The 25,161-nt window shown below is 34.6% G+C and overlaps 1 pseudogene; it reads left to right on the top strand.

Moving 5' to 3' along the window:
* The first annotated feature begins 15,203 nt into the window (after positions 1-15,203).
* Positions 15,204-15,305, top strand: LOC145243232 (U2 spliceosomal RNA; annotated as a pseudogene).
* Positions 15,306-25,161: the final 9,856 nt, after the last annotated feature.

The raw sequence follows: 25,161 nt of genomic DNA, 5'->3' as shown, positions 1-25,161 counted from the left end.
TTAAAACCAGTCAGTCTCAATGCCATTCAAGTCATTCTCCAGATCATTCAAGTTGTTTTTGAAGGATTCCAGTTATTTTTTAAGCATTCAAGTCATTCTTAAGGTCATTCAATTCATCCTTAAGTTCATTAAAATCATTCTAAGTCATTTACTTTTTATTTAAGTCATTTCAGCCAATTTTTCAGTTATTTTAGTTTATCTTTAAGAATTTCATGTCAATCCTACATTCACGCATTCATTACACGAGAGCACACGACTAATGGCATCGGCCTTGTTTAAAATGAATACATGGTTTCTTTTTTCGTGTCTTGACTCTGTGACTCCGTGATCGAGTTTATTTTTTAAACAAGAGTAAACAGGTAAAAATAATTTGTCAAAATATTATGTGGGTGCGCAGTCGCCTTTAAAAACAATATCTTCTTCAAGAACGGTCATAAAATGTGTTTTCAAAAACAACTCTACGATGAGTCAATGGAACAAATGGTTGAGGTGAATCCGTTGACGTGTCACAAATGATCTGCGTGTCCAAGGTAGGTACGGGCAGGTATGCGCATTTGCAAGTTGCAAATTCAGGTTACGATGGATCCAAAGTGTCCATCTGCTGTAAGTCGATATCCGACGGTGAGGACAGAGAATTAATGGGAAGGCATTCTGCTTACCTGAGATATGTTGGATATCGCTGGTAAATTGTGAAACAAAATTCAAGTGGCGTGTTTCACGGGGAGAATATTTGTCCGACTTAGAATGCAGTGCGTATGTAAGTGGATGGTGATCAGTGTAGATCACAAATTGACGGCCCTTGAGTGAATGTGGGAAGTGTTTCATTGTGAGGTACATTGCCAGGAGTTCACAGCCAAACGTGCTGTAACATTGTTCTGCTGGTTTCAGCTGTCTCGAAAAGTATGTGAGAGGTTGTAACTGTTGTTGATGCTGCTGTTGCAACACTGCACCTACAGCTGTGCCCGATGTGCCAACGACCAGTGAAAACAGGATGTGCAAGTTAAGATGTTGTCGCCAGTTTTGTTTTCACTTCACTAATAGCTTTAAGCTGAATCTCAAGTGAGATTTGCCCATTTTTCTTCTTCCTGTTACGTAACAGGTCAGAAAGAGAAGCTAGAAGATCAGCACAGTGTAGGATAAAGCATCTGTTATAGTTTAACAGACCGAGGAAGTGCCTTAGTTGGCGAAGTGAAGTGGGTGGTTGAAGGTCTTGTAGAGCCTTCACTTTTTCCGGTAACAGAGATTTACCGTCTGGGATGATAATGTGGCCCAGGAAAACTAGTGACGAAACACCGAAAACACATTTACCAGGGTATTGCTGAAACCATTCGAATAGTAGGTGGAGGTGAGTGATATGTTCCTCAGATGCCATGAGAATGTCGTCTATATAGTTATAGATGAAGTCCAAGTCATGCACTATTGCGTCCATGAAGCTCTGAAAGGTGCTAGCCGTGTTTCTTAAACCGAAAGGCATAGTTAAAAATTCAAACACTCGGAATGGAGTTGTTACCGCAGTCTTGGGTATGTCAGCCAGATTCACTGGGATCTGATGGTAAGTCTTAACTAGGTCTAGTTTGGAGAAGTTATGAAAACCATACAGAGAGGAAGCAAAGTCTTGTATATGTGGGATTGGGTAATGATCAGGTAATGTTATTGCATTGAGTCGTCAATAGTCTCCATTCAGACGCCAATCTCCACCACGTTTCAGGACTATATGCAAAAGGGAAGCCTATAGACTGGACGACGGGCGTATTATTCATAGCTAAAGTTAAACTCTTCCTTTACTGCTTTAAGTTTGTCAGCAGGGAAGCGTCATGGTCGTGAGAATACAGGAGCACCTGTGGGTTTAATGTGGTGTTTGTGGTGTGCGTGGGTTTACTTACCACAAAATTTAAATTTGTTAACTCTGGGTAGAAGTGTAAAACGGTCTGATACAGGTTATCAGAAGCGGCAATGAAGAATACCGAGCTGATAGAGGGGGTGTTTGTTTTCACACCAGAGACAGAAAGTTCCGTATTCAATTCTATCAGTCGACATCTGCGCATATCCACTATCAGGTTGAAGTAGTGCAGGAAGTCCGTGCCTATTATGGGGTAGGTTAAATGCACTATAGTAAAGACCCACGTGAAGTCTCTCTGTAATTCCAAGTCCAAAGAACGAGAAATTTGACCGTACGTTGGGATGGGGGAGTGATTTACTGCTTGCAGTGAGTGAGTGACACTGGAGGCTTCTCAGTGAGGAGTTTAAGTGGCCAAATACTGCAAGCAGCTCTGGTATCAACCAAGCAACATGCTTGGGATAAAGAGTCTGTAATAAAATAGGCATGGTTGTTGTAAATATCCCGTGGAGAGCTTGCTGTGCTCAGCTCCCCAGACCTTAGTTTCTCTGGTTTATGTATGAACAGGGCTTTTTGCATTTCCCTGCCTCTGCACGTATGGTAAAAACATAATCCTGACATGTTTGAATGGCAACGATAGTAGGGAGAAGGCGAGCAGCTTTTGTAGCGATGTCTGGGCGAATATGACCTACCTGCATTTAGCTTCATAACCTCTTTGGTAAGGCGCTCAATAGCGTTGAGTATACGAGTAGCGTCTTGACTTGCATCCCTAGCAGTTGCAGAATATGTAGAGGTTACGGCCTGTGAGTGAGGGATGGAGGCGGTAGTAGGCCCCTTATCACTTTATCTGCCGACGCCGCTATCTCATCAATGGGAAGCTTCTCCAGCATGGATGCCAGAATCGCCTTGTGGAGGTAGCCTCGAAAAGAAGAGCTGCTTTATAAGGGCGCTGTCAGCAGGGACGTTTTTTTTTTTTACATTTTCACCCCAAACAAGGCACATTGCAACTTTGGTGTAGAAGGCTATTATCAGGGGCAACAGCTACTGGAGTACTATGTAGGGATTTGGGCAGCAAGATGTCGGTTCACGTTACACTTGAACTTCTGCACATCAGTACAGTTGGGGAAGCAGGGACCTGGAATGGAATTCCAAAGTCTAGCGTTTCGGGGGAAGAAACTACTGGAGTAGAAAGATCTTTTACATCTAGGGATCTCTACTATGTGGGGGTGGGATTTAGCTGCCTGTCGGGTTTGTTGAGGGTGTTTACGTCATGGGGGCACAAGTGCTTGCAGTTCGTCAGAGCATTCACTATTATAATATTTGTAGAACAGGCAGAAGGGTGCAACATTTCGTCAGTGAGACAGAGGCAGAAGCTTAGATGACAGTTCAGAACCTATTAGGTTGGTGACTCAATTTTGGACCTTATCTAAGAGCAAGAGACTAGTAGCAGATGCACCAGCCCAAATATGATAACAGTACTCCATACATGGGCGAATGGTGGCCTTATAGAGGTACAGGATACGTTTGGGTGTTAGTAGCTTTCTAGCACGGTAGAGAGAGCCTACCTTCTTCGCAGCGGTTCTTGGCATAACGTTCACAGGAAATATGAGTTGGTACAATTACATTGAAAGCATTTTTCAATGTAATTGTTCCAACTCATGTTTCTTGTGAATGTTATGCCAATAAGTTTCAAAGATGTACTTTTAGATAAAGAGTCATTGGCCATTGCCATTCGTGGTCTCGGTTGGCATACAAAAAGCTCATCATGCACTAATGTCGGAAAACGTTTTTCTGCCGACACAGACGTCTGGAGCAGAACCTCCTGCTTAATACTATCGTAGGTTGCATGCGGAGGGGGTGTCAGTTATCAAATCTTTGACAACTGGCATTAACGATGCGGGGAATGCCCTTAAGAGTATGTGCAGTTGTCGTTGCTCTGTGACGTTGTTTACCGAAAAATAGGATTCAAGTTGAGCAAATCAAATTCGAATGTCGCCTGCAGGTAAAGTCATAGCCATACAAAATGGCTATGACTTTACCTGCCTTTCGCAGGCGACATTCGAATTTGATTTGCTCAACTTGAATCCTATTTTTCGGTAAACAACGTCACAGAGCAACGACAACTATGACTTTACCTGCCTTTCGCAGGCGACATTCGAATTTGATTTGCTCAACTTGAATCCTATTTGAAGCAACAAAACAGACCAAAAAAAATCAACTCTCTGAAATACAGACAGGACATTGTCGAAGGATCACATGGGGGGGGGAAGGATATTTAGCACGAGACACAAATAGGAGAGAAAATACTTAAGAAACGAAAAAGAAAAGATTTTACGATAAAATAAAATAGAAAAATATACTTTTAAAAGGAAAGGAAATGGTAAAAGAGTTAATACATGTATGTGTATGTAGATATATATATATATATATATATATATATATATATATATATATATTTAGTGTGTGTGTGTGTGTGTCTGTGTGTGTGTGTAAAGCCTGAAGTTAAACGAATCTTTTTAAAGGGTATTTACGTTTTTGGCCGATAGACAAAGAGAAATGTTTATATTGTAGAGGACTAGGATATATAAATCGTAATCCTGTTACAAAAGAAAAATAATGAAACGAATGGAATAAAGGAAACAAAAACCCAATTGCTTGAATAGATAAACATGTTAAAATTTACTGTTAAAAGAATGAATGTTTTAGATATAACACGTGTTCATGTCCGCGTTCGGGTGTAACCATCATTTGTTGCGGGACTGGTGGTGTAGAAAGAAAAGGAAATGTGTGTTCATCTCACGTTCGGGTCACTATCGCTTGTTCGCGCGTGGGAAGAGAAGTGAGTAATGTAGTGAAAAATGGGAATGATAGTCCAGCGTGTAGGCAAAGAAAAGGATAGAGGTTAAGCTGTGCGCCATGTTAGTAGTCAGCTACGCGGAGGTGTTCTCCGGCACAAGTTGTAGATAGAGAGAGCGAGAAAGAGTGAGAATGTCAATCCAGTTCATGGAGAGAGAAAGTTAGCCCTTTGTCCAACATAGTAGCAAGTGGCGTGAGGCACGCGCGTGCGCACACCTGCCGAAATGGCACGCTGTCGGTCTGTAGACCGCCCAGCTAGGAAGCTGGCCTGAAAAGGGTTGGAAACAGCTTGTCTCTTGCTTTTATACTTGTTTCCGGTGGTCTTTTGTGTATGTGTGGATTTCATTTGAAAGGAAGTGACGTTGTCCATGCGTGTGTGTATGTGAGTATATAGCGTGTGTCTGTATACACGTGAATGTGAGTATATGCACGCGAACGTGAATATATGTACGTGTGTGAACGTGGGCACGTATGTTTGTGTGCGCGTATGTATATGACAAGTAATATAGCTTGAGATGTGAACGCAACTTTTTGTGTGAGACTAGAAAAGGCTTGCGCATATATATATATATATATATATATATATATATATATATATTGGAAAAGTTCTCTTTTCTGTTTTGATTATGTGTTACGACTAGAAATTGATTGTCTCTTGCTTGAATGGTGTGTGCGCGTGTGCTTGCGTCCTTTTTAGCAAATAAGAAAAAACTTTTGGTCACTTTTTATTTTTTTGTTTTTATAAATGCTTTTGAAGTCTGTTGTTTACGGACTGTTATCTGATGTGTCAGCACGCGTTTTCTTCTGAGAGAATATATCAACCATGTGTGTCAAAAGATGTGGGGCTGACCCCTTAAAATATATTTATGTATATATTTATTCTCGGGTTATGTACACAAGTGCAGAACAAGGAAATAGCATCTAATAGCATTTAAAGCACAAAAGTGTCAATTGAAGCCATTTTAACTCGAAAGGCCCCCCCCCCATGGAGGCAACCGCAGTTTTCCCGGAAAATCCGTTCTGTTACTTTTTTACTCATATCATGTTTAATGTTTGTGCAAAATTTCAAAAAATTCAAAGGCGTAGTTATTGAGAAAAGTGCAGACAGACGAACGAATGAACAGGCAAAGTTGAATATACAGGTCCACCCTCCTTAATTAACCAATCATTATGAATTTTAATTATGTGTATATGTTTATATATTTCTATTATTTGATTCACTTCTAAACTAATAAACAGATCATTATGAATGTTTAGTAGGTCTATATGATTACATATTTGTCTGTATTGCATTCACTCCTAAACTAATGAACCCACCATTATGAATTTTAAGGATCTGCATATGATTATATCTTTCTATGTATTGGGTCCACTCCTAAACTAACTAACCGATCATTAAGAAGTTTTAGTATTGTATATATTTGTATATATTGGATTCACTCATAAACTAATCAACTGATCATTATGAATTATATGTATTTTATATGTTTGTATATGTGTATAGATGTCATATTTAAAACATCACATACAATTATCACTTTTTAATGTACTAGCAGTTCAGTCCAGCTTTGGTCAAGCCCTATGTACTGTTCATAATTTTACGCTCATATATATATATATATATATATATATATATATATATATATATATATATATATATATATGTATATATATATATATATATGTATATATATATATATATATATATATATAAGTGAACGTGTCTTTGTGTGTGTCTGTGTACATTTTCCTACGCAATAACTCTGTCAACAGACTCGAAATTTGATATATAGGGTACTGAGATTTGAAAAAATCTTTGTGATCCGTTTTCGGCCAGAAATTTGGCTGTTAATGGGGTCAAAGTTCAACGATTTGACCTTTGAGATCTCTATCAAACTGCTCCGCCAATTTTGGGTCTAAACACTTGAAATTTTAAATATAGGTTCCTTAGATCAAACTTAATAACTTGATTTGAGCCCAAAACACTAAATTTTAAGGGGTCATAATAGGAGTTAAATTTTCAAAAATTGACCGTTTTTTTTTTTCTCTCAACATACACCTTCAAACACTCGGGCAACGCCGGGAAGTTTGACTCATGTCCTACATCTAAAATTTCAAGTGTTTAGACCCAAAATTAGCGGAGGAGTTTGGTAGAGTCTGCAATGTTCAACTCTTTCAACTTTAACCTCTTGGCAGGCAAATTTTCAGAAAGAAAACGATTAAAAAACTTGCCCTATGTCTGAATGCATTTTATGTAAAAATTTGCTGAGAGGTCAAATTTAGAAAAATTTAACCCCAATTTTGATCCTTTAACATTTATATTTTTGGGCTAAAATCAAATTATAAAGTTAGATCCATGTTCAAGTAACCTACATTTAAAATTTCAAGTGTTTAGACCCAAAATTAGCGGAAGAGTTTGGTAGAGTTTTCAAAGGTCAAATCATTGAACTTTGGCCCCTCAACATGCAAATTTCTGGCCGAAAACTGATTAAAGAGATTTTCCCAAACCTCAATATTCCTTATGTCAACTCTCGAGTATCTAAACCGAAAATTGACAGAGTTATTTGGTAGGGAAATGCACACACACACACACACACACACACACACACACACACACACACACACACACACTTTTATAGATATATTAGCAGTTCAGCCTGGCTTTGCTCGGGCCCTATGTACTGTTCATAACTTTATGTGCATATGTGTATATTAAAACGTGTACATATGTACGGTAATGCCTTTCTATATAATAGACTTCCTTAACTGCTATAGAGAAAAGTTAGTAGAGACTGCAGAGGTAAAATTCTTTTTAAATTTTGACCTCTTAATATTTATTGTTTTGGGCTCAAATCAAATTAAAATGTTTGACCCATGTCCAGGTAACCTACATCTAACTTTTCGAGCTTTTAGATCCCAAATTGGCAGAGGAGTTTGGTAGAATTTGCAAAGGTCAACTATTTCAACCATGGCAGTGAAGCTTTCGCCCAACAACTGATTAAAAAGCTTACTGCATGTCTGAATACCCTTTATGTAAAATTTCAAATGTTTAGACCCAAAATTAGCTTAAATGTTTGCTAGAGACCGCAAATGTAAAATCTTTGGAACTTTGACCCCTTGGAAGCCAAATTTTCGGCCAAAAACCGATTAAAAAGCTTGCTCTATGTGTGAATATACTTTATGTAAAATTTCAAATATTTAGACCAAAAATTGGCTGAGTAATTTGGAAGAGACCACAGAGATCAATTTTTTTAACTTTGACCCCAATTATTATCCTTTTAAAATTTATATTTTTGGGCTCAAATCAAATTATAAAGTTTTATCCATGTCCAAGTAACCTACATTTAAAATTTCAAGTGTTTAGACCCAAAATTGACGGAGGAGTTTGATAGAGTTTTCAAATGTCAAAGCATTGAACTTTGACCCCTTAACAGACACATTTCTGGCCGAAAACTGATTAAAAAGATTTTTCCAAATCTCAATACTCCTTATGTCAAATCGTGAGTCTCTAGACAGAGTTATTTGGTAGGGAAATGCACACACACACACACACACACACACACACACACACACACACACATATTTTCACTTTTATAGATATATAGATATAGATAGATTTATGTATACAAGAAATTCAACTTAAGTAATAAGGTAGCTGTACATTTTAGTACTCATATGAAAAACTTAATTAAAATTATTGAGTAGCTCCATCATTATATTAGAAATAAGGTACTTGTACAGTATCATACCCCAGAAATAAGGTAATTGTGCAGTATAGAACTTATATGAAGAAAACAAAGAAAAGCTTACTTGTGACGTACATAAAAATTAGTATGACGTACGGAAAAGTTAGCACAAAAAAAAATTATGTAAAATCATCGAGTAGTTTCATCTTAATATTAAAAATAAGGTACTTGTACAGTATCCTTTCAAGAAATCAGGCACTTATTCAGTATAGTACTTAATGAGAAAACAAAGAAAATCCAACCCATGATGTACATAGAAGTCATTAAAACATGTGAATCATGTTAAATATTTGAGTAGTATGACATTTAGACGAGAATTAAGGTACTTCTTCTCTATAGCACCCAGATAAAAAACAAATTCTTACTCTACATGTACAGAAAATTAAGCACAACAGAAAATTACTTTAGTATCGAGTTCTTTCATTTTTAAATGAGAAAAAAATACTTGTACAGTATCTTACCCAGGAAATAAGGTACTTGTACAGTGAAGTACCCATATGAAAAACAAAGAAATTTTTATCTGTGACGTACATAAGTTATCAAAATCGCAAATCATGTAATATATTCGAGTAGTATAACATTTATATAAAAAAATAAGGTGCTTCTTCACTATAACACTCTGATGTAAAAACAAAAACTCTTACCTGTGACATACATAAAAGTTAGCACAACAGAAAATTATGTAAATTATTTTAAATGTGTATTGTACATTAACCGCCCTAGGAAGGGAACATTTTTTTTCCTGTCCTAGGGAAAGTACAATTATTTCATACATATGTTGTGTAATACTCGTCCAAGGGTAGGTAAAATATTCTTTTGTTCAAGATGGTAAATGATACATAGACATTAAAAATTCCTCTATCCCAAGAATAACAGGTACATTCAAAATCAACTTTATTTTCCTCATTCATCATTTGGATGACCCTGCTAATAATAATAATAATAATAATAATAATAATAATAATAATAATATCTCGACCAGAAGACCAGAAAACTCATGACAATGCACAATGCACTATACTGACCGACTTTATGCGAAAAAGAAAGGCGAAGGAAGGTTTGTATAGAAGACTGTAAATGACACAAAAAAAGAATTAAAGAAATAAATAATACAGAACATCAAAAGAATAATTACTGCAGCAAGGGACACAAGAGACAGCAAACAAGACAGAAAAAGAGACAAAAAAGAAATAATAGTAAGAAAAATAGCTACACGGAAGATTCATAAGGATTACAAAAGATGAGACTAACGAAAACACCTGTAAATGGTTACAACAAGGAAACCTAAGCAGGTAAAGTGAATCCCTAATAACAGGTGCACAAAATAACGCAACTAGAACCAAGCACATCAAAGCAAGAATCGACAAGACACAAGAAAACAGCAAATGCAAACTGTGGACAAAGAGACGAAAAAATAAACCACATAAGTGCATGCAACAAATTAACCCTTAAAGAATATAAAATAGACATGATCAAGCGGAGAAAGCAGTACACTCGGAATTATGCAGACAACTAAATCTTAAACACCAAGACAAATAGTACAAGCACAAACTGGTAGCAGTGAAATGAAAGTCACAAAATCCTATGAGACAGAGACATACAAACGGATAAACCCATTCAAGCAAGAATACTGGAATAGTTAAAAAGAAGGAAAAGTCCTGCCTGATTGTAGATTTTCCCGTTCCAGCAGACCACAGAGTGAAGATAAAGGAGACAGAGAAGAGGAGCTAACCACAGAACTGGCCAGAGAGCTCAAAGGGATATGGAAGATAAAAAAAAAGTCAAGATAACACCTAGGAGCACTAGGAATAATACCGAAAAACTTTGAAAAAAGATTGGAAGAGATTGAAATCAGAAAGATGGCTGAAAAGATACAACAAATAACAATAATGAAAACGGTTGAAATATTAAGGGAAACCCTTGAATGTGGAGACTAACACACATGAGCTACAGGCACAACAAACTGGACACACACAGAAACTGTTACAGATGTAAAACACAAAAGAACACCACATGGAATCATAAAAACTGAAAATGTATAAATGTATGTTGACCCCACCACCACATCCCTGCCCCGCTCTTTTTTCTATGTATGTCACCATAAACTGGCTCCCCACTAAACAAGTAAGGAGGGTCAAAAGATGGAAAGACTGAAGAGAGAAAACACTAACCAGACCTCCATTGGATGAGTGCAAAGAAGACTGGGACCTTCAGGGGGGTTATTGCCATCCAAATTCCAGTGAAGCCCAATGATTGCTGCCAACAAGCAGCTGTTGCGATAACGCAAATTCATCTGCAAAAGTTATCAAAAAATGTGGAGAATACTGGAAATCTGAGGAGACTTGTTGCCATTCAGACTCCACAGAACACCACAAGTTGCCCTCAAAAAGAAATTTTGGATGATGGCTTCTTTGACTATTCCTAGTGAGTAAATAATAATAATAATAATAATAATAATAATAATAATGCATCATATCTTTAAAGTGGTATAAAATAATATAAAAGCGTATTCAATATTGCAAATTGATGTATTTAAACAGGAAAAGGCCTTATTTAAGTTTTGCTATTATAATAATTAATAATTATTGTATTATTTTGTTATTATAAGAGGAATACTAGAGTATGATATCTGAGAAGTAGAATATCTTACATAAACCAAAGTGCTCAAATCCTAGATAGAACAGATGTGTTTAAAGGCTATATTGCCCGGGGGGGGGGGACACCACTATTGTGATGTTTGGTATAGGAAGTAATTGATACTTGCTAAATATTGATTACTATGTGGTGGGATGGATGATATATACTAGCAGAAGACCTGATGTCGCCCGGGATTAAATTAGATGGATGGAAATATATACTAGCAGAAGACCTGACGTTGCCAAACATTAAATAAGATGGATGGAAATATATAATAATAGAAGATTTGATGTCGCTGGGATAAAATGAGATGGATGGAAATATATACTAGCAGAAGACTTGACGTTGTCCGAGGGTGGTAGAAATATATACTAACAGAAGACCTGACGTTGCCCAGGATTAAATGAGATGGATGGAAATATATACAAGCAGAAGACCTGACATTGTCCAGGATTAAATGAGATGGATGGAAATATATACTAGCAGAAGACCTAACGTTGCCCGGGATTAAATGAGGGTGGTGGAATATAAAGTCAGTCCCGGAAATTGCTGAAACAGTTTACGATCTCCAAATTACTTTGTTTTATGTATATTCTTAACTGGAGGAGGATATGGATTCAGTCCTGAAAATGGCTGAAGCAGTTTATGATCTCAAAATTACTTTAATTCATATATATTTTTTATGTTCTGTGAAGGTGAACTGGGTCATTTTTTGTAGGGGGTGATCCATATTTTTCTAAATTTTCAATGTTATCATCCCGAAATGTCGTCACGGTTGTAGTGGTGGGTAGAAGAAAGCATGATTATGTTGCTTTTAAACGTACTCTGGAGTTCTCTAGGGATTACCAAATCATATTCCGGATTTCCGGAATATGATTACATTATACATTAATATTGAAATTCATGGTAAAAGTAAAAGTTTTCAAATCATCATCTGTGCATTTATGTAATTATTTGGAAAACCTACTGAGTTATGTTCAAGAAATGATATCATTTCACTAAAAATGATAGTGTCGGTAGTCATGTGCAATTTTATAGTGAAGCAAGGGTTGCCTAAACACTAAGCTTCTCAAAGTATTTATGTATTTATTGGTAAAATCTGCTGAGTTATCTTCCAAAAATGACGTCTTTTTTTCCAAAAAAATTGGGGAACGAAAAGGAAGCACAGTAATGTGAAATTTTATAATGAAGCAAGGGTTGTTTAATCACCAACTGTGTCAAAGTATTTATGCATTAATTTGAAAATCCTGCTGAGACATCTTCCATAAATATGACATAATTTTTCTTAAAATTATAGTGTGGATAGTGAGAAAGGAAAGAAACCCAGTAATGTCAAGGGTGTAATTTCCATTATAGAAACGTTGATTTAATTTGAATAAAATAAAATATGCATTAAGTGCGCTTGAAAGCCAAATCACAACGTAATATTAGGAAAATAAACAAATTTTTTTTTTAAAATACAACCACTGAGAGACAACACACAGCTCTATTACATTGTGATTTGTCTTTCGAGCTCACTTGATATGTATTTTATTTTATTCAAACCCAGTAATGTTAAAATTTATGGTGAGCCAAGGCAATTTATTTATCTAATAATTTGGAATCCCTAATGATCCATCTTCTAAAAATTACTCGTTTTTTTTTTTTTTTTTTTAAAGTATGGTGGTCTTGGTGGGAAGAGAAATTATTTTATATATGTTGTACAATACTTGTTGAGAGTATATTGTTTCATATATATACATTACCCATCCGAGGGAAGCTAAAATTATTTTAAATATGTGTTGTACCCGTCCTAGCAAAGGTAAAATTCTTTCATATACGTGCTGTAAATTACCTATCCTAGGGAAGGTACAATTATTTCATACCCGTCCTACGGTAGGTAAAATATTATTTTGCTCGAGATAGCAAATGATACATAGACATCAAAAATTCTTGTATCCATAAATATGACAATAAATAATAGGTATTATGAAAAGTAACTTAATTTTCTCATTGTTTTATACAGTCCTGCGAAACGCCGGGTAGCCCTGCTAGTGTTATTAGAAGAATACTAGAGTATGATTAGGTGTATCAGAATTTGGGAGGAATTTTTGACACTCCTAACACGAAACTGCGAATAAAATATAAAAAAATCGTAATTTCTTTTTTTAAAAGTGGGTTGTTTATTTTCTTTATGGAATATACTTCCAAAATAAACTATTAAAGTTGTTTAAAAAATAATAGAAATATTATTTCTTAAAAAATAGTCTTTGCAAAGTGCCGGCGAGCCTTAATGCAGCCGTTTTTTTTTTTACGTAATGAAATCAATTGAATTTTATGAGTTAATTTTTTTTTCAATTTTTAAACTTTAAAAATCTATCAAAATTTTTCTATTGGTTAATTTTTTACGATATTTCCAGGGTCAAAGTGAAATTTTATGCTCTTTCCAATAAATCGAATCTTAGACAAACGTTTTTTGTAAATTCACCTCCCATTTTGAAATGTCTATTAAAATTTTAATAATTAATTTATGTACCATAGTTTTATATATCACAAATTGAAGATAAAAGACCAATAAATAATATATCATAAATTAAAACAAAAAAAGAAGTGTTCTTTAGAAATTTACCTGTAAAGTCCAAAGTGTAAAACCTTTTTTTTTTTTTTAAACCATGTTGATTTATTTTATTTTATTTATTTTTTTAAATTGGAAGCCTATGTTCTGCTTATATTGTCCAGTAAGTAATGGACGATGACGACAATTTTTTTTCTATTTCATTCAATGTTTTCTTTTTTTTAGATAGTTAAAAAAAAGTTTCACTCAACAAAAAAGAATGAAAATATAATAAATCAAAACTTTATGTATTTCTTTGAGAAAAGAAAAAAAAATTCCATGAGTGTCTTTTTTTTTTTTACAGGCAAAATCTTATAAATAAAATTTGACTATTTTTAAACTATGAGAACACATATTCTTCACGGACAAGGGTAGACAACTAACGCGAAGTGTGGTTTTTACTTCCCTCATGTCTATCCTTAGTTCAAAACAATGAAAAAAAAAAAAAAACTACTTCCGTTTTTGGATAAAATTTTGGATACTTTTGTCATGGCGCGTTTTTCAAATAGGCGTTTAAAAAGGTCTTTTATTTAAAAAATAAATGAATTTTAAAATATAAATATGGATAAATTCTTAACAATGAAGAATGGAACTACACATTGATTAGTAATTTTTATAGGTAAGTGATTTTTTGGAATCTATATCGATTTTTTTTATAATCGACGTAAGTTAAATTTCGTTTATTTTCTTCAAATCTTTTTAAAGAAAACCGATTTAAAAAAAAACAAATATTGCATAATTTGCTATTAAACCTGTTTTTTTTTTTTTTTTTTTTTTAATTTGGTCTTTGCTCCTTTAATTGAAACAAAATGAGGCTTTGAATTACATTTTTCAAGTATTTATGAGCTTGGAAAGATAGGAGGTCAAATATTTTTTCACAAATTCATAAGGTCGGTTTCTGACACACCTAGAGTATGATATCTGGGAAATAGAATATCTTACAGAAATCAAAGTGCTCAACTCCTAGATAGAGCATTGCCCGGGAAAAATGGTATCACTATTGTGATGTTTGGCGTAGGAAGTAACTGATATTTGCTAAATATTAATTACTACCGTACTGGAATAACAGGATGGATGATGATTAAAGAGAGAGAGAGAGAGAGAGAGAGAGAGAGGGAGAGAGAGAGGATGAATACTCATTATCATGTTTGGTGTGTTTTTTAGATACCCCCCCACACACCGGATGGTCCTCAGGTGCAGTAACCCACGTGACACTATAGGTTATCTCCCTTTTTTATTGTTTAGGTTATTAAAACTATTCAACGGGATTCATAATAGTATTATTACAGTATTACATATAAGTGGTATGTAGTAATCAAAATGTGCTCAGTATTCTAGATAGAGCGTTGCCCAAGAGAAATTTGCCATTTATTATTATCATTATATTATTACGCTTATCGCTCCGTCCGTTATCATGCTGTGCATCCCTAAAAAGGAAAGTGGAATATTCCAAATAAACCTTATCACCCTTGAAAAGGAGTGAAATATTAAAAAAAAATTGGTGTCGCTGTTGAGGCAAAGCTAATAAAATGATTTGTCTTTCTTGGCCTTTTGGCTAAGATCAAAGTGTAGTATCTTTTCTTCAATTTCTTCTCTCTCGGTGGAAGAGAAATCCTTTACGACTAAGACAATTTTTTCTCCACGTTACAAAAACGGCCCTAGTGTCTAAATCTGTCCCGTGGGAAAGCATTGTGAATAGGTACTATGTTTAATGTAACAAAGTTTTAATATTAAAAAAGTAACTGGAAAAAGTTATTTCTGATTTAATTACAAAATGCCCTGGAAGTGTTACTTCTGATTAATTATAAAATGCCCTGGAAAATGTCCGTTCTGATTATTTTTTTTGTTTATTTGCCTCCCCACAAGGTCGGAATTGGATATGAGGTCGGTTAAAAATTTAGAGAAAACCAGCTCCCCAAAAGGGGCTCTCTGGTCAATAACAAAAATAAGAATTGTATCAGTAATGAAGGATTTCTCCTCCATTAACCAAGACCAAAAAAGGGGGATTCGAAGTCAATGGAATGCTGAAACTGATAGTACACTCAGAAATTCATGTTGAAGCAATAGTTACCTAATCTCTAACCGTGTTAATGTTTTTATGTATTACTTTCGAAAAGCTGCTGAAACAGTTTATGATTTAAACATTACTTTATTTCAAGTATATTTTAAGCAGTGGGTTACGGAATATGGAATCAGTCCCAGAAAATACTCAAACCGTTTATGATTTAAACATTACTTTATTTCATGTATATTTTTAACAGTGGGGTGGGGGATATTAAATCAGTCCCGAAAATGGATGAACCCGTTTATGCATTACACATTACTTTATTTAATGTATATTTTTAACATTGGGGTGGGAAATATGAAGTCGGTTCCGGAAATGGCTGCAACCATTTGCGTTGTGGACATTACTTTATTTAATGTATATTTCTAACAGTAGGATGGAAGATAAGAAGTCGGTCCCGGAAATGGCTGAAAAAGTTTACGATTTATACATGACTTTATTTCATGTATGTTTTTAGCAGTGGGGTGGGGATTATAAGTCAGTTTCAGAAATGGCTGAAACAGTTTACTATTTAGACATTACATTATTTCATGCATATTTTTAGCAGTGGGTTTGGGATTTAAAGTCAGTCCCGGAAATGGCTGAAACAGTTTACGATTTAAACATTACTTTAGTCCATGTATATTTTTAACAGTGGATTGTGTTGAGACACTTGTAGTCTGTCTAAACTGTACGAACGAACTGACTAAACCAAGATGGCCGACTCCTATTTATATCACCACAAGCAAGGGAGGTAACCATGTAACTGAAGCAAGGGAGGTAACCAATGTCTACATTAACATTGCTGCTGTCCTCAAGTGAATAATTTATTTCTGATTTAACAAGTCCCTTAGAAGCTCAGACGAAGCTCCTGCCTTGGTCAAACAATCAGAGACCTGATCACAACCCTTGATCCATTCTATCTGTATCTCTCCTCTACTCTTCATTTCCTTCAGCCTTGCTACATCTATTCTCAATCGTCGATCACTTACCAGATTGTTGGAATTCAATGTCTCCACAAGTGATGCATTATCTGTCTTGCAGAGAACGTCTGGCAATTTAGATAACTGAAATACCTCTTGTATCATAACCGCAGTCAAAACACCAGCATCAGCTCCCTCATTCAGAGCAAGAGTCTCTGAGGCCAATGGGCTTTTTGTCACTCTGTCCAATTTCTTTGACGCCCAACACATGGGGGCCATTTTGTCAGTACTTCCTCCAATAAAGACAACAAAACCACCCTGTGAAGATCCATCTTCCAGACTGGCATAAGAGGCATCAGTATAACACAAAATGTGTAAATCTGAGGGCTTTCCCAATTTTGGAAATGTTATAGAACCCTTCTTGGATTTCAATTTTGATAAGGCTTTATTCGCCTCAAATAAGGCTTTTACTTTGGGATGCTTTCCAGTGTTGCTCATTTTACACACATCAAAAGCTATATCAGGGCGTGTTTGAGTTGAAACCCACATCATCTGACCTGCAAGTCTCTTCAACTCATGCTTTTCTTCTTCATTCAGTTCATCATTTTTCCTCAGTATCCTCCCTTTGCTTATTTCTATTGGAGATATGGAAGATACATATAGATCTTGTTCTACAGTGATCCCATTTTCCTGTTGAATAACATTCAGTCCAACATATTTGAATGTTCCACTTTCATGAGATCCCACCTTAAATTTTTCTTTCAATGTTGCAATCACATCCCTTTCAAACTCTGTGTTTCCACAGAAAACAAAATCATCCACGTGCATAGCAAGAATTCCAGTCAAATTTCCTTTAATATCATGCCACAAAAACAATGCATTATCATAAGCACTTGCTACTCCTTTTAATTCAATCAAAGCCTGAGTAACTCTCTTGTACCATGCCCGTGGAGCATCATTCAATCCATAGATGCATCTTTTTAATTTCCACACTTGAGATTTAGGACAAACATCAGATGGTGGCCTCAGGTACACATCTCTCTCTAAAATACCACCTTGCAAAAAGGCTGAGGTAAAATCTATGGTCTGCAGCATCCAATTCTTTATTGATGCGGTTAGCATGACCATTCGCATAGCTTCACGGCTACATGTTGGGGAGTCCGTTTTCAGATTACTATTTTCTTCATAGCCTCGTGCTACAAGGCGAGCTTTCATTGTTTTCTGATTATCCTTGAATTTTTCAGTAATCACCCATCTTGTGGATATTGTTTTTTGACCTGTGTATGGCACACATTCAAATACTTCATAGGTGTTCATGTTTTTTATTTCTTTATGCTTGGCATCCATTACAGCTTTCGACTGCTCTTGTTCAGCGGTGAGCAGGACTACATTTTCCTGTTCAGTATATTGGGGCACTTCTCTCCAATGATCAATATGATTCCAGTTGATACAAACTTGATCCTCGTTTTCATCCTCAGGTTCTATATTGATCCAATGACTATATTTGCCAGTTGATTTAGGCTGTACTGACATAACCTTTCCTTTCTTCCACTCCCCACTTCCATTTATTTTATAAGTTATGGTCTTATTTCGGCCAGGTTTTTCAGTCTTATCTCTTAAACTGGTAGAACTATCAACAACTTCTTCTCTGTCTATATCTTCACTTTCTACCACTTGATTCTGCAACTCCTCCTCCTCAACTGAAAGATATTCATTCTTCCCTTCTGTAGTGTTTCCCAGCATTTCAGCTTTTTTTGTTCTTTTTTCGTTGTTTTTATTCACTTTCATCAATTGGCACGGATGCATCCTATAAAATGCTCCGCCATGTCTGATTAAGACAAACTGGCCTTCTCTGCCTAACACTTTTGCTGGACCATGCCATCCTTTAAATCCCTGCCTCCGATAATAGATTTGGTCTCCGGTAGCATAATCTTCATCAGCATAAGTTCTGACATTAGACCTGAGAGCTCTCCTAATTCTCTCACTGGACTCAGCTTCCAAAAAGTTTCTCCTTGCACTATGGAGAGCATTTAAATTTTTTCTCACCATGTCACATGTAGTAGAGGACTCCATAGCAGGTAACTGGTCTGTCAGAATTGAGGGTGTATTTACATTGAAACCGAATACAAGTTCATTTGGACTGTGTCCAGAGTAATTGAGGAGGGCATTTTTTGCACAAATAGCCCATGCCAAGGCAATTTCAGGTTCACACTTCTCATCGTCAATTGTTTTTTTCATTGCCTCAGCAACTATCAAATTATGACGTTCTACAGTACCGTTGCTGAATGGACTTTCTGCGGCAGTAGTACAGGTCTCTATGTTGAGTTTTTCATTCATCTGTCTATAGTGTTCGTTGTTGAATTCACCCCCATTATCACTCAGAAAACGAACAGGAGATCCGAAATAGGTAATCCACATCATAAAGATGTTTTTGATGATCTCCTCCTTCTTCTTTGTTTTGATCAATGTTGCCGCTGAATACCTGGTAGCGGCATCAATGAGATGTAGTATCCACACCTCATTGTGGATGAACTCTTTCAAATCCATGCAAACTGTGTGATTAAATCTATTGCCAAGAGGCAATCCCACAACCGGTCGCAGTGGAGCTTTTTTAAATCTAAGGCAAATTTGACAGTTTTCACAAACCTCCTCAATCGCCTTTATAAATTCCTTGTCATTGAATTTGCCACTTTTTTTAACCAAGGAAACAAGTTTTTCCTTCGAGGCATGAGCAAACTGTCGATGAAGTTTTTCTGCTTTTTTTTTTTTTCTGTGAAAGAACACTGACCAAAATTCTGAACATGTAATACAATGTTCTTAGTACCACTATGATCCAACAACTTATTTGTTAAGGGGAGACAATAGTGCCCTGAAGTTGTGGTCTTTAGTTCAATACATTTATCAAAAATCCAGCACATATCTTTCCGGAAATCTAGCACTATTCCTGCTGTCTTCATTGATTTGTGACTTAATAGAAGAGGCAAGTCGTTTTTCACAATATCTGCTTCGATATAAACTCTTATACCTCCGAGTGTAACCGGAAATTTAGCAACTTTAATTGCTGTGACAGCCACTCCATCACTAAAACAAAAACTCCGGTCTGAGTTCGTATACTTCACTAGTTGCAGGTCACTTTCATTTAAAGTATCTAAATAAACATCAAGCCACACTTCGCCAGCCAGTGTGTGAGTACAAGCAGAATCCAAGACTGCCATTCCAAATGTTTCCTTTACAAGATTTGAGATTTTTTCATTTGTACTGTTCAAATAAATATTTTCTTGAATGAACAACGTAATGTGTATTTGTTCTGTCGCTTCCGTAAACCTGGGCGTATTTCTAGGACACTCTCTAATTAGATGGTTCGGAGACTGACATTTGTAACACAACAACACGTTTCCACTTCGGTCACATAGATTAGATTGTCCTCGACGAAAACGCCTTTTGTTGTTACCCGGTTTAGAATAATTATAGTTGACGATTTCGGGCTCTGATTTCACTGCCGGTACATTTTCATCACGATAAATGTCACCAAATACTTTCTTTATCGATTCCTTCATGTTTTGATACGTCAAAACAGAACACGTTGTCCGCGCTAATTTTTCGTTCTCTTCCGATATGTTAACCGCGTTCAAAACAAGAAAAGCTTGCACTCCTTCCGGTAGAATAATGTAGAATTTTTTTAATCTTTGGTACAAAAACTCATAACGAACAAGAAAGTCATTTATACTGGTACCTGACGATCTTTTATAAGTGTAAAATTCCTTAAAAGTCATGTAAGCGCGCGTGTGTTCATCCTTTAAATATATGTCATCCAGTTTCTTTATTAAGATCTTCAAGCCATCTCGTCCGCCGATGTCACTTGTTGGCAAATCACGGACACATTCTCTAATATTCGGTGGTAGCGTCAAAAACACTGCTGGCCCTTTTTTTTCCTCAGAAAGATCCGTGAACAACGACCACATTTCAACGTCTTGTTTCCAGTTCTCGTAAACATCCTCCCCCTCCAACAATGGAGGTTGTTTGTTCGAAGTTGCCATATCCGATATCCGATCTGTCTAGTGCTACAGACAAGCTGTACAAAAAAAAAAATTTTTTTTTTTTTTTTTTTTTTTTTTCGTTTTGTCGCACACAGAGGGGTATCTCTGCTACCATTTGTTGAGACACTTGTAGTCTGTCTAAACTGTACGAACGAACTGACTAAACCAAGATGGCCGACTCCTATTTATATCACCACAAGCAAGGGAGGTAACCATGTAACTGAAGCAAGGGAGGTAACCAATGTCTACATTAACAGATTGGGGATATAAAGTCGGTCCCGGAAACGGCTGAAACAGTTTACTATTTAAACATTACATTATTTCATGTATATTTTTAGCAGTGGGTTCGGGATATAAAGTTGGTCCCGGAAATGGGTGAAACAGTTTACTATTTAGATATTACATTATTTCATGTATATTTTTAGCAGTGGGTTTGGGATATAAAGTCGGTCCCGGAAATGGGTGAAACAGTTTACTATTTAGACATTACATTATTGCATGTATATTTTTAGCGGTGGGTTTGGGATATAAAGTCGGTCCCAGAAATGGCTGAAACAGTTTACTATTTAGACATTACATTATTTCATGTATATTTTTAACCGTGGGTTTCGAATATAAAGTCAGTCCTGGAAATGGCTGAAACAGTTTACTATTTAGACATTACATTATTTCATGTATATTTTTAGCAGTGGGTTGGGGATATAAAGTCAGCCCCGAAAATGGCTGAAACAGTTTACGATTAAAACATTACTTTATTTAATGTATATTTCCAACAGTGGGGTGGCGGACATGAAGTCAGTCCAGGGATTGAATGAGATGTGCAAATATATACTATCAGAAAGCGACGCCCTGTATTGAATGAGATAGGTGGAAAACATATAGTAGCAAAATACCCACCGTCGCCCAGGATCGAATGAGATAGATGAACGATATAGATTAGCAGAATATGCGGCGTCACCTGGGATTGGATAAGATAGGTGAAACATATATACTATGAGAATACCCAGAATTTATTGATTTGTTTGTAATGAAATAATCAGCCCAGGCAATATATCGAAGTTATTATTTAAGTAAGGAGGAGTAACATAGTGGGTTAAAGTTATGAAATTATTGTCGACATTAGTAGCATATCCAAGAATTATGAAAAATGATGAAATATGAGTTACTTGATTGGTGTGTTTGTAATGATATAATAAGCCCAAATAATATATCAAATATATTATATAAGTAGGAGGGAGAGGCATTATGTGGGTTTTTAATTATAAAAATTATTGTCGAAATTAGTAACATATCCAGGATTATGAACAAAGATTAAATGTGAGTTAATCGATTGTGTGTTTATAATAAAATAATCAGCCCAGGAAATATATCAAAGTAATTATGTAAGTAAAAGAGGGCGATAAGGATGGTTTAAATTATGAAAAATAATTGTCAAAATTAGATACATATCCAAGAATTATGAAAAATGATAATATGTTATTTAATGCATTAGTGTGTTTGCAATGAAATAATCAGACCAGACAATATATCAAAGTTATTATTTTAGTAAGTGGGGCGATGATGTGGGTTAAAGTGATGAAAAATGATTGTCGACCTAAGTAACATATCCAAGAATTATGAAAAATGACGAAATGTGAGTTGATTGATTGGTGTGTTTGAAATGAAATAATCATCCCAGATAATATATCAAAGTTATTGTTTGTAGTGGGTGGTTGATAATATGGTTAAAAATATTAAAAATAATTGTCGAAATGAGTAACATATCAAAGAATTAAGAAACATGATGAAGTGTGAGTTAATAGATAGTTATGTTTTTTATGAAATAATCAGCCCAGAAAATATATCAAAGTAATTTTTTAGTAAGAGAGGGCGACGAGGATGGTTTAAATTATAAAAAAAATTATTGTAGAAATTAGTAAGATATCCAATAATTACGAAAAATGACGAAATGTGATTTAATTGATTGGTGTGTTTATAATAAAATAATCAGCCTAGACAATATATCAAAGTTATTATATAAGTAAAGGGGAAGAATATAAGGAGGGCTTAAATTATGAAAAAATATTGTTGAAATTAGTAACATATCCAAGAATTACGAAAAAGTGATGAAATAGTAGTTAATTGATTGGTGTGTTTGTAAGGAAATAATCAGCCTAGACAATATATCAAGTTATTATATCAAGGTATATAATATAGACAATATATCAAGGTATATAATATAAGACAATATATCAAGTTATTATATCAAGGTTATATCGACAATATATCAAGTTAAAGAGGGAAGGGCGAAAATGTGGGTTAAAATTATGAAAAGTGATTGTCGAAATAAGTAACATATCCAAGAATTATGAAAAATGATTTAATATGATTTCATGCATTAGTGTGTTTGTAATAAAATAATAAGCCCAGACAATATTTCAAAGCTATTATTTTATTAAGAGGGGGCGATAATGTGGGTATAAATTATGAAAAATGATTGTCGAAATTAATAATATACCCAAGAATTATGAAAAATGATGAAATGGAGGTTAATTGATTAGTGTGTTTGTAATGAAATAATCAGCCCAGCAAATGTATCAAAGTTATTATTTTAGTAAGGTTGGGCAATACCGTTAGTTGAAATTATAAAAGCATTTTGTCGAAATTAGTAACATATCCAAGAATTACGAAAAATGATGAAATATGAATTGATTGATGTGTGTGTTTGTAATGAAATAATCAGCCTATAAAATATATCAAAGTTATTATTTTAGTAAGGTGTGCGATATGGTGAGTTTAAATGATGAAAAATTATTGTCAAAATTAGTACTATATCCAAGAATTATTAAAAATGATGAAATGTGAGTTAATTAATAGTTGTGTTTTTTTATAAAATAATCAGCCGATACAATATATCAAATCTAATATTTTAGTAAAGGGAGAGGCGATAATGTGGGTTGAAATTATGCAAAATTATTGTCGAACATAGTAACATATTCAATAATTATAAAAAATGATAAAATGTGAGTTAATTGACCAGTGTGTTTGTAATGAAATAATCAGCCCAGGAAATATATCAAAATTATTATTTTAGTAAGGGGCAATACAGTTTTAATGAAGAACTAGAATAATATGATTGTGCCTTCATTCATGCTGAATAGAACGCTCACAGCATGCCCGGCAACAATAGGAAAAATGCTGCTGTGGAATTTCCACAGGTCCCGCTAGTTATTATTATTATTATTATTATTATTATTATTATTATTGTTTTCATCCCAAATAAAGTATCTGATATTGCACAGGAGCCAAAATAGGAATTGTACAATGTATGGTAAATTAGTCATTGCAAAGTGCTTGATATCCTAGATAGAGCAGCTATGGTTGCTCTGTGTGTTTCTTTAGAGAAATAACATAATTGTTTCTTGTTATACCATTTTAAACAATAAAAGATAATCGGTGTTATCTGGGAGCCATAATATTAATATTACAATAATACATTTGGTAAATGTAAATCTATGCATGTATGTGTTTCGATTTAAAACAGACACTGCATATGATACACTCTCAGAAACTACGATACATGCTAATAACATTTTTCATTCATTTTTCCATCAATTTGCTTTTAATTCATTTTTCATTCATTTTTTAAAAATTCATTTTTCCTCCAGTTCTTATATTTATTTTCTTCAATCAAAATTTTCCGCATATTGTTTCATTCAGTTTATGTCGTTCATTTTTCTGTAGAACTTTTTCCATTTACTTATTTTCATTCATTTTTTTCGTTATTTTTTTTAAATTATTCATTTTCATTTATATTTTTATTAATTTTTCATTCAGTTTTTCAGTCGTTTCCTTTAATTCATTATTTTATTTAGTTGTTTTCATTCATTTTTTATGCATTTATTGGTACTTGTACAGTTTAGTCAAGACATTAAAAAAATGAAAATATCGAAAAAAGGTTATATTGCATGTATCCGTTATGGAACGAAGTTCTCTGAAAAAAAATTTCACTTAATTTCATCAAGTAGTTTTAAAAAAAAAATTTTTTTACAGCGAAAAAACAATTTGTTATGATACCGAGCAAAAGGTTCGATTTTTAGGAAGAAAAGCTAGAATTAAAGATGGGGAGGGAGTATCGGCGCTTTACATAGAATTATCTCCCCATGGCGTGTTCAGCAAATTTCAAAATGGCTGACTTCAACGCGCTCTCATAAGAATGTGTTTTTTTGCTGTAAAAAAAAAAAAAAAAAAAAAAAATTACTCGATCAAATTAAAGGAATTTTTTTTTCAGAGATCTTCAGTCCAAAACGGATGCGTACAATATAAACTTTTTTCGATATTTTCATTTTTAATGTCTTGACTAAACTGTACAAGTACCCATTTATTTCCTACAATTCCTATTTTCATTTTTCATTTGCATTTTCCACATTTCTTTCATTCACTTTTTTCAATAATTCTTTAATTCATTTTTCTTTCACTTTGGATTAATTTTTTATTCATTTTTCTATT

The sequence above is a fragment of the Euprymna scolopes genome, chromosome 2 (assembly GCF_053919585.1).
Source record: "Euprymna scolopes isolate OS-2025 chromosome 2, ASM5391958v1, whole genome shotgun sequence".
Taxonomy (NCBI): domain Eukaryota; kingdom Metazoa; phylum Mollusca; class Cephalopoda; order Sepiida; family Sepiolidae; genus Euprymna; species Euprymna scolopes.
The sequence above is the reverse complement of the archived record's forward strand: the minus strand, read 5'-3'. Positions and strand labels throughout refer to the sequence as shown.